Genomic DNA, 10,979 nt, shown 5'->3' on the forward strand with positions numbered 1-10,979 from the left:
AGGTGAAGATCTTCATTTTCACTGCCCTTCAGTCAAGTGGCTGAGTGCCATGCTCTTCTGATCCAGCATAATCAAAAATGGAAATGGCTTCTTCAGCTGTGCTGGGGAGGGAGTGTTTGCTCTCTCAAAGGCTCAGGGAAAGGGTAAATTACTTTTAGGGAAGAGAAGCAGTGTCAGGATTCCTGTAGGGAAATATAGCCACTCCTCTGCATGGAAAAGAAATGAACAGTTGAGTGTTTTGTGCTTGCATTGCTGTACTAAATTGTTGTTCTTCATGAGCTGCACTTGAAGTGCACTGATACCAAATGTGTGCTGAGCTCAAAAGCTTTGGATCAGTCTGGCTACCTCTATGAAAGGGATAAATAGTGGCCAAATTTGCTGCTGATAAACTAGGTGCACCTAATGCAGAGTGGATAGTGATGCCCTGGAGGAGCTTTCCTTAATGTGACATCGTGCTCCTTGGAAAAGATTCTTCTAATTGGGTCATGCCCACTGCCAAATGGGGGAGGAGCAGCAAATGTTGCTGTAAGCAGCTCTCATCTGATCGTGCACACTCTGTGTTCACACCAGCTTGGAGAAGAGGGCTGGAGGTCATGCTCTGCTCTCAGTCAGTCTGTTCACTTCATTGCTTCATGGTGGTGAAGATGAACTGGCCCTCAGTTAGTGGCCAGCCCTGCTGACATTATGCCAGGGTATTCTCAGTTTCTGGAGAACAGAAAAACGTCGCCTTGATTCGGTGGGCAGCAGCTGTGTTTCAAGAAGCGCAAGGATCCTCAAGAGCTCCAAGCTGGTGCAAAGATACTACTTCAGGTGTAGCTTCACCCAAAGGCAGTATAGGACAGCCCATGCCCAGATGTGCTGCAGCTGAGATGAAATACTTTGATTTGGACCCATCAAGATCCAAGGCCACGTGAACTTTCTGCCTGCCTTCCACTTGCATCACAAACCAGCAGAACATAACGTCTCTGTTGGTAGGGGGGTTTGGGGAGCACAAAACTCAGCAAATACGCCTGCCACCCCAAGTAGCCTGGTGTTACGAAGGCAAGCTTTGCATGGCACGGGCAGAGGCAGTAGCTGTTCAACTCCTGCCAAAATCTGACTGTGCCCAGAGCATGACGCGATGCAGGCTCCTGTCAGCCAGACAAAACTGATCTGCCCAGGATTTGCATGTGGCAGCACAGGAGAAGAGCTGGCAACCCCTGAACACCTCTGGGTTAAAAGCTTGCTGTGAACCCTTTGAATGAGCCTCTTCTCATATGATCACCTAGGAGGGAGCTCCCGCACAGCTCACACTGCAAAAGTGGCGTGTTTTCTCCTCCACTGCAGCATTGTGCACTCTTAGTAGAAAGGACTGTATCTTTCTTGCTTGTGCCAGCAGAGCCCTGGCGATTTCAGCACTTGGTCCTGGCCTAACCCTGTGCGACAAAATTCAAGCTTACTGCTTTTCCAGTTGCCAACTCCTTCCTTCCTGGGAAGGGACTCTGAGGGATTTTGTTTGTCCCTCAAAGCTCTGCAGAGCTGTTGCTCACCAGAGGCAGCACCCAGGGTGCAGCGTACAAACATGCTCAGAAAGGGAGGAGTCTGGGGGCGAGTGGGGTTTCTGCAATTTTTCTATTGCACGTGCATAGTGTTAGGCTTCTTTACAGGGAATTTCTTTCCAAATACTTATTTTCCATTTTCTCATGTGTTCAGTCTTTTCCATCAACACAGTGTGACTTGGATTAAGGTAATTCAGAACAGGAGACTCCGTCTATAAAATATATGCTTGCACCAGAAATTTTTACAAGAAATAATTCTTCCCATTGCCAGCTCTTAAGGTCAGTTTGCTTGCCATCAGCCTTCCCTTTTTTTTTTTTTTTTTTTAGTAGTAGTAGTAGTAGGGGAGTTCAAGTGTGTATGAGAGAAATTTAACCTTATTACACGCGTTGGTTGACTGCAGTTTTTGCGGAATGGTTGGCATTCATGCTACGTCAAAATGCGTGATGTTATGGAAAACTGGACTACTTAACCAAAGGGGGAAGTACACTGAGATTTTCAGTGGGCAGTTGCCTTAAATTTAGTGGGCACCCTCCCAGCCCTGCTGAAGCCAGTGCAACTCTCCCATTGTTCTGAAATTAGCCCTGGACAGCATTGCTGGGTAGTCACCTCTGTGGCAGTTGCATGGTTGCCTCATAGATAATTTGCAAATTGTCCATGAACCATGTGTACAAATGTGTCTGGTATGGTGCTAATTTACTGGCAAGGTCTGGGTACACAGATCCAACATGCTGCTCAGGGGGAGCTTCAGCCATGCCCAGCAGCTGGTGTAGAGGTTTGATTTCTATGGAGCGTGTCAGGGATATCCGACGGATGGGCTCAGCCTCCCCTTCACATGTGTTTAGAGATCTCCAGTCAGGCCAGGATTTGCCAGATGACCACGGTGGGGAAGGCATCAGAAATATTTCCATAAAAATAACCCCTCCACACCCCCAAAAATTTGTCTAGTTTGTGCATGGGTGTTACAAAACCCTTGCTCAGGGCTACAGGATGTGGCTGGACAGTATCTGTCCTGTGTTCCGACGAGATTTATTTTAGGGTGGTCAGAAAGGAAATCCCAGTGTAGAGGTGGGCGGAACATTTTCATTGAACTGATGTGAAAAAGAAAAATACCTGGCCATTTGGAAGGATCTGAACTCTTAGCATAAGGCTCTTGGAGATGGATGAACGGTCAGAGGGGAGGTGACGGAGGGTTCAAAGGTCCTACAGCATAACTCATCACTGTGAGAAGTCCCTATCTCACAGTGAAAGTAGAAAACTGGCTGGCAACAGCATGACCCGTAGCAGTCAATTCATCAGAAGGATTTCCCGTCTGAATATGCAGATGTGTGCACAATTATTTTACCTATCTTCACAAACACTGTCTGTGTCCCTGCACGCTTAAATAAATCTTGGCGCTGTCCCTTTCAGAAGGCTTTTCAGGTTCAGCCTGGTTGCCTGCATCCTGCGTAGTTTTGTTCAGCAGAGTCCTTGCAAACAGCCCGTCTCCTCTTCCCTTTCCGCTTCCCCTTCCTCCTCCTCCCATCCCACCGCAATCACTGCTGCCCAGACCCATCCTTCACTTGCACAAAACTGATTTCTGTTTATGGAGCAGCTGGCAGCAGCAATGCTCGAGCACTGAGCGATGACTAAGAAACAAGCCCACTTTTCCCTTAGCTGTCAGGAGCTTTTAGAAATAACACCCTCCTCTGAGGAAGTCAGAATAGCAACAGGAAAATAAGTAAAACCTATTATAAAACAGTTGTCCAAGAACTTAGGCACGGCGCGGGGTAGAGATCAATATGCTGTGAAGGTTAAATCTATTTTCACACTGTGTTCTATTTCACAGTTTAATGGTGTTTTAATGTGTCTGTCACTGAGCCCCCTTCATGTTATGCAGGTAGAGCCTTTACAAAGGAGAAATAACGTTGGCTTTACAAGCTTCACAGTAACATCTTATTTACCAGCTGAGATCTGACGCTTTCGTCTCTGGAGATATGCCAGGGTTTGACTATTTTATTTTATTTTATTTTTTAGAAGACATAATGTGGTGTTGCGGTTACAATAATTTTTAGATGGCTTTTGGGGAATGCCTGTAGGGATGGGAGCAGCAGGAGCATGTGTGTGCCTGTGTAGAAGGGACAGAAATCTCTACTGCTGTTTGTACAAGCTGAGTACATGAGGGATATGCAGAATTCCCAAGTTTGAGTTTGCATCCTATCCAAAATGGTATATTTGAAGGCATTAGCTTGAACTCAGCTGACGCTGGGATGTTGCATTGGGCTTGGGGAGAGCATGGACGACAGGCCAGTGGACAGAGGAGTGACCACAGCTCAGAGAAAAGGTGCTGAGAGAGGGTGGGGTAGAAGGAAAGCTGATTTCAGTATGTGCCAGTGGACAAGGTGAAAGGGGAGAGAGGTAGAGGGAGCAAAAGCAAAGAAAGAGGTGTGGTGTAAAACCCAGGGTATGCGCAGTGCTAAAGCACACATACAGGCCTGTCCTCAGTGTTTGGGATGAAGCAGGTTCTATCTCCGTAGCTCAGCTCACACCCTTTGCTTAGAAGACGAAGAAGGAAAAAACCCTGTTCTGCTTTAATTATCTTCCTTGAGCTTCAGTCAGGGAAGTGAGAGGCTAGGATACCCTAGTCAAAAGGTACTGCTGGTTCAGGGCTTCAGATGCGTAACTGGGTGTGCAAATGCCACGTGTTGGTATTTGCTGACCTGCTTGGTGAGGATGCTTTGACAAACCTCCCATTGCCTGCGGCTGAGCCAGCACCTGGACACAGCCTCTGGTCATTTACATCTCCGTGCAGTGAGCCGGGGCTATGCACAGCTATATTTTCTCACACTGATGAGGCTGGGTAAGGCGCAGTTGAGTAGCTCCTCTGGTTTTGCCACGAGTGAATGTGAGTGCCTGTGTTATCCGGGGGGACTTGTTCCAGGCGTCCTCGCATTGTAATTGATGTGCGGTGTCAGGGGAACACAACCTGCTTATGCCAGTGGCTTCTCTTACGTGATCTCTCTCCCTCCTGTCTTTGCCCTCAGCAGGTCCCTCGCATAGCTGGGAGAGCGCTCTCCTTTGCAGCTGCGTTGCCTTCCCACCTCTCTCATCTTTTGCTCCCTCCGTTGCTCTTTACCCTCCTCTTCCTTTGTCTTGCAGCCAAGTGACTTAACTCTGTGCAACCTCCTGGGAGGGATAGGCTGTAGGAAGGGAATGCATCAGAGAAGGAGATATAATATTAAGTCTTCTTAGGAGCAACTTGTTAAGAACCTCAAGCTTCCCCCTCTACTGGTTGCTTTGCCAGAGTAATATGCCTTTGCTCTGTCAGGGTCTGCTGAGGGCTGGTGCTTGCTGGACTGCGAGTTTTTAGACTTGCAGAGCATTGACTTGGCTTAACCTGCGTATCCCACTGTAGCAGAAATGTCTGTGATGTGTGTTTTGGCTTTGGTGCGCAGCGTGCTCCGAGTTCATCTCTTCCCCCCTTCTGTTTTCCATTGTTGGAACAACAATCTTCTGCTGGATGCAGAGTGCAACTGGCCCTGTATTGTGGGGCCAAAACAAACTCTCTGCTAGCGTGTTTTCCATCCTCTGCAAGGTAAAATACCAGTGCTGAGAGCAGCTGACCCCCTGGTGAGAGTCTGTTGTCTGGAAATCCAATGACTGACTTCATGGGGCAAAACTTTGTCTCAAGCAACACTGCTGAGAAATGAATTTGCGTCCTTTTAAGCTGGTGGATCAAAGCATTTGGACCCATGAGTAGGGGGTGATTTACCTTTGGAGGGCTGCAACAGTTCCCTCCCCAACCACTGCTGCCACCACAGTGCAGCCTGTTGCATTAAAATATCACCAACATTCTGGACTGCAAACCACAGCATTGCAGCGCTTGCTTTAACTGTCCTTTCCAAATGGATGGAAACCTCTGAGAAGGTCAGAGCTGGGGACAGAAAACTTTAGGGACCCAGAGTCCCAAGGAGGCTGCCAAAACAGATGCAGCCCATTTTTCTGCCCCAATTCTGCAAGTCTGAGATAGTCAAGGAAGGTTGTCATCCAATACCCCTTGTGCAGAATCTGTAACATGTTCACATCTGGCCTTGTGTGAAATGGTAAGAAAAATATTTTCTGCTCCTTAACAGAGCCCGGAGTTTGAATTTTGTGTCTTTGGGGTTTGTTTTGTTGGAAGGATTCACTTGCATTTATTTTTTAAGGGCTATTTCTCCTACTTCAACCACTAGAACAAGTCCATGAATATTTGAATAACAAGCTTGGATGTACACATGGACACTCACCCAAGTGAGGCCACCTTTCTGAAAACAGAACTGGATACTTGTTATGGTCCTAACATTTAGGGACCAACTTTATGCAAGTTTGTCTCCTCAATCCTAGAGTTATAGATTAAACTGAAAATTTGAGAAAGCTGCCCGATTAAACAGCTTTGAAGTTTAATGACAGCTTTTGGAAGTGACACTTTAATGCTTTTGGCAATCCATGGCCATGTGCCTTATATTAGGCATTGGAGTTTTGGAAAAGTGACAAAAGCACCACTTAAAGAGAATGCTTCATTATTATAAACTCACTTTTCTGCTTTACAGAGGAGACCTAGGGAAAAATGTTTGTTTGGTTTTTGTCTTGCTAAAAAAAAAAATTTACTGAGGTCATAAATGCAGTAATATAGCTTGTTTAAAACCTCATGTTTACTGTGAGTTTCCTCCTGAAATATTAAAACACTGAAATCACAGAATAGAAGAAAATGAAAGGTTGGAGACAGGAAGATGTCCAAAATAATGTGGCTTTTAAAGAACTGGTTAATACACAGGGATTTGATTGTTGGGTGCTGGCTAATTCTTATTTATAGCAGCTAATGGATGATTTTCTAGTGCAAGAGAATTAATGTTTCTGGTAGCTGGGAGATGGAAGAGTTTTGCATCTCTTGCTGTGAGAAATCCAGCAGTCCCTTGGGATTAGAGAGTTTCTCTATGGCCGGGTGTCATCTGCCTGCCTTATTTGTATACACTTGAGTACTTGCTGGGGCTCATCCGCGAGGCCACATTGGGAGCAAAGGATGATGGCAGAGACAGACTTCACAGACCTGAACAGCTTCTTGAAAGGAAATGGGTCTGGATGCTTACAGATAGAAGAGCAAGAGAATTACTGAGCATCAGCCAGGGCAGTGGTGGTGTTACTGTCTAGAGAGAGACAATGATGAAGTTTTGCTGGCATGGTCCATAGAAATGAATAATTCTTTTAGAATATGATTTAGATTTTTCTTATAAATTTTCTGTTCATAAAGCTTGAAAAATATTGTTCAGAACTTTTTCAAATGAACATTTGAAAATGCTGAATGATGCCACATGGAGATCTTGTCCTGGTGGATTGTCTCTAGCAGCCTGAAAGGAGGGTTGCGGTCCTGAACTCGGAGGTAACGAAGTTCTTCAGAAGTTCATAGCCAGTTCCACTTGCATTTCACATCATTTGCAGTAGACCCTTACCTGTGGAGCTGTTTGGCTTCTTGACTGGGTGAGCATAGTTTTCAAGTCATGTTTCTGATGCTGATGTTCACTTTTGGCTGCTCATATTTTCCAAGTATCTTAAGAATCTTTCTTCACATAAAATTCTTTCCTTGTAACATTAACCCTACAAAACACCAAAGAACGATCAGCACCACTGAAGCAATTCAAGTGAATTCAAATATCTACAAAACATTATTTAAACCCCTTACCTAGGTCTAATACTTTGTGAAATTTAATGGAGAGTAAACATTATCAAGAAATCTTCTATCTCGCTACTCAATAAGTAGTTTCTTTTAAGGACCCCCCCAGTAATGGAGAGGTGACATACAGGTATATGCTGCTAGAATTTATCTCTGTGTCTTTATAGTTATAGGGCTCAATTTATAGTGCATAGTCTTGTCAGTAATGTTTCTAGTTTTTTTTCTCTTTTACTCCTAAATTTGCAGGTGTCTGGTCAGTTATGTAGGAGGAGCAAATCAGTTCATAACCTGATAGTAAAACACTAATACAACTTTATACATTGCTCTGAAATTCCAAGATCTTTTTGCCATTTCCAAAATGAAAAGTGGCAAACTGTCAGTTAAAACTTCTGATCACATTTCATATGTTTTATTTAAATCTCCAGCTATGCTTCATTACAAGACTTTGGAAAATATTTTGTAACAGTGAAGTAATTCTAACAATAAGTCAACCTAAGATATCGTAGAAAAAAAAAAAATTCTCAACAATTATCCTTCCTATCCAAACCTTTTCTTAGAAGCAGTATCAGGAATTTTTAATGGCATTTTACTCCTACTATAACCAAATAGAGTTTTATCATTGACTTGAAGGGAAGCAATCTTTAACCTCCTAATTTTTGCATTAGCAGAGAGGAGTAGTTCAGTCGGCAGTGAATCTTGGACTGTAGTTGTTATAAATAAGCCTAGTTCCATTTAACCTGAATTGAGCAGCTCCCAGTTCACCTCAGCTGAGGTGTTCTCATCCTCTGCTTGCAGCCTCCCCCGGCCCCCCTCCCGAATCTCTGCTCAGGTGCCATCATGATGCAATGAAAAAAAAAAAAAAAATCCACTGATTATAAAGAAATTGCTACACTCCGCTGCAGGCAATGCACAGGCTGAAACGCGATAGTCATGGCCCTGACACAATGCCGACGGGAAGCCGGGAGCTGTCAGAAAGGTCAGAATTTCAATAACGTGTCTGTGCATTTGCAGCACTCATTGCATTCCCTTCTCCTGGTCTGTTGTTTCCTTTCCATACCCCTTTGGAGCATATGCATCCTCTCAACAGACCTTCCTGGACAAAAAATATAGTAAGTAAATAAATGAGGAAAGTTTCAAAGTCAGAAATCTCCTTCAAAAACTATATGGAAGGAGATATATTTTGGAGCATGAAGACCACTCTGGACCATTGAGCTCCCTCAAAAAGCTCTCCTTTCTACTCTGAAAGGTTTGTACCTTTCCTTTTTCTGAAATGATTTGCTAATGCCCTTCTCGTCCTCTGTGTACCTGCCAGTTCTGCTCACAGATGTTGCTTAAATTGAAGCATTTACAAGGTGCGATTGACCAGGTTTAGGTCTGAAATTTAATCCGCTGCATTTAAAAATTTAAGAGTTGTGCTCTGATTTGTGTCTGCAAAATTATATCAACTCAAGTGCAAATTAGATAAACTCAGGACACCAGTTCTCGTCTGAATTTCAGCCTTACCTGAAAGCATCAAATCATTATTTACACGTCTGCTGTGGGAGCTCAGTGTAGGCTGCAATATCTGTCTGAGGAGCTGGATATGTAGCAGGGTTAACTCCTCCTGAACCGGGTCTAACCAACGTGTCCGTGGTTGTACAAGAGGGCTGTAACGTGTCTAGGGATTGAGTTGTGATCTCCTGACAGGCAGTCCAGTGCTGTAACCATGATACCATCCTTTTGAGCAGATTGCTGATGTTTTTTCCACTTGTGGACCCTTAAAACATTACCAGTGGAGATGAGGATTCCTGTATAAATGGGAGCCTATGAGAATGGGCTTGATCTTCACAACGGCCTTTGCAGACTTTTTGGATGTGCGTCCACAGTTCCCTTCAGTTTGAAATGTTCGATGATTTATATGAAACCAGTTGCATACTTTTTACCTTTGTCTTTGAGGAAATGTTCACCTTACTTCAGTGAACACAACAAAGTCACAATTAATAAAAACTTAACAAAAGAAAAATATCCCCCAAATCCACATCCAGAGCCAGTCATTCCAAGCAACCTTTTCCTTTAGACACGCCATTTCTACAGCCTCTTTGTTAGGGCTTTTTTTTCCCAGGTTCAGTCTTCAGATTAAGCCAGGACTCCACTGTGTTGTGGTCCCACCTCGCAGCTCTGCCACATGATGTGTGGGAAGACAACAGCGAACAGCTTCTGCCTGGAAGCATGTGGACGTCGCTTTGACTGGAGCAATTTTTATTCTGCAGGTGAGCACCCTGTATAATGGTGTGCGTATGGCTGAGTGAAACATCTCGTTTTCATCCCTTGCTTTTGTCCATTTTTGCTTGCTTCAGAACTTGATAATTGCAAAGCAGCAGCTGGGGAAACAGTCACATCTCTCGAGTAATATGAGAAGGATTTTAAGTATTGCTAAAATTAAAAGAAGCTATGGGCCAGTCTCAAAGAACTTCCCTGCAAAAGTTCATACGGTCAGTAGGAATTAAAATGGCCATTTTTTCCAACAACTTGCAGCCATGCTTGTGTGTATAATCAGGCTCACTGAGTGCCTGTATCATCATGCTCAGAGTCAAAAGCCCCACTCATAGGAGCAGTGTTAGTAAACCAAGTAAGCCAAGGTGTGTGAAGAAAACTAGTATCTTTTATTTGACAAACTGATTTCTATTGGAGGTGGGAAGAAGACAAGCTTTCAGTTATATCAGCCCATTGTCAGGTTTGAGGCAGCACATTGGTTTTCTGGTTGCAGCTCTCCAATTCAGCATTGATCATATCTGATCCTACCTCTGGGGATAAAACCACTACCAGAATCTTTTTTAGTGGGCCTTTCTACTTTCTACTTCTTTTCTTCCATTAAATTCTTTAAGAATGAAGAATTATTCACAGCTGCTGGATTTATGAACTGGGCACAGCAACTGCACACACTGTATAGCCTATAAATGAAGCTAACTTGGACTTTCAGTTTGTTTGTTAGCAAATTGGCCATGTGTATTCCCAGTAGGATTGCTGGAGAGAAACACTGTCCACTGTATTCTGGCCCAGTGTAATCTGCATTTCTAATTAAGGCTATTCGCAAGTCCACTTATCTGACATGTGCAAAGAGCAAATAATAAAGCAACAAGAAAATAGCAATCTGCAATGAAACCTTTGTTTTAAAATTCCTTCTTTTATCTCTCTCTCATAAAAATGCCAAGTGCAGATAGCACAAAGGATGCCTTGACAATGGTACTCAGAGGATTGTGGCACTTTCAGGTGTTCTGATCTGCTTTCCATCTCCTGACTCGATCTCTAGGGAGTTACCCACTGGGACGCTGAGTGTTTGATCAGAAATGGCTCTGAGTGCTTCTAGATTCTATTGATTTAGGTGGGATTTGGGGGGTCTGCCACTTCAACTTGATGTTCATTCAGCCTAATGATCCTTTTCTCTTGGAGCCCTCCATGGCTGGTTCAGAGGCTGAGCTGAAGCACAGCCACGTTCAAAACCAGAGTTTGGTTGAAAATTTGAAAGCTAAATTGCTCACTTGTGAGGCTTCCAGTCTTTGGTATCTCTTATCTCTTTTGGAAGGAGAGTTGGATTTTGAAACTTCTAAAACAGCTTATACTTTCAGCCTTTCCTCTGATCGCTTCACACATGTTTTGCAAACACACTCTGCTTTCTCCCAGCTTTGAGCCTCATTAGAAGCTGAGTTTGTTTCACCCACCTTGCCACTCTTCTTGCTTGGTACCTCATCAGTTGACTTTGGCTCTGGTGTTTGCTGAG

The sequence above is a fragment of the Haliaeetus leucocephalus genome, unplaced genomic scaffold, assembly GCF_000737465.1.
Source record: "Haliaeetus leucocephalus isolate CR32 unplaced genomic scaffold, Haliaeetus_leucocephalus-4.0 Scaffold339, whole genome shotgun sequence".
Lineage (NCBI taxonomy): Eukaryota > Metazoa > Chordata > Aves > Accipitriformes > Accipitridae > Haliaeetus > Haliaeetus leucocephalus.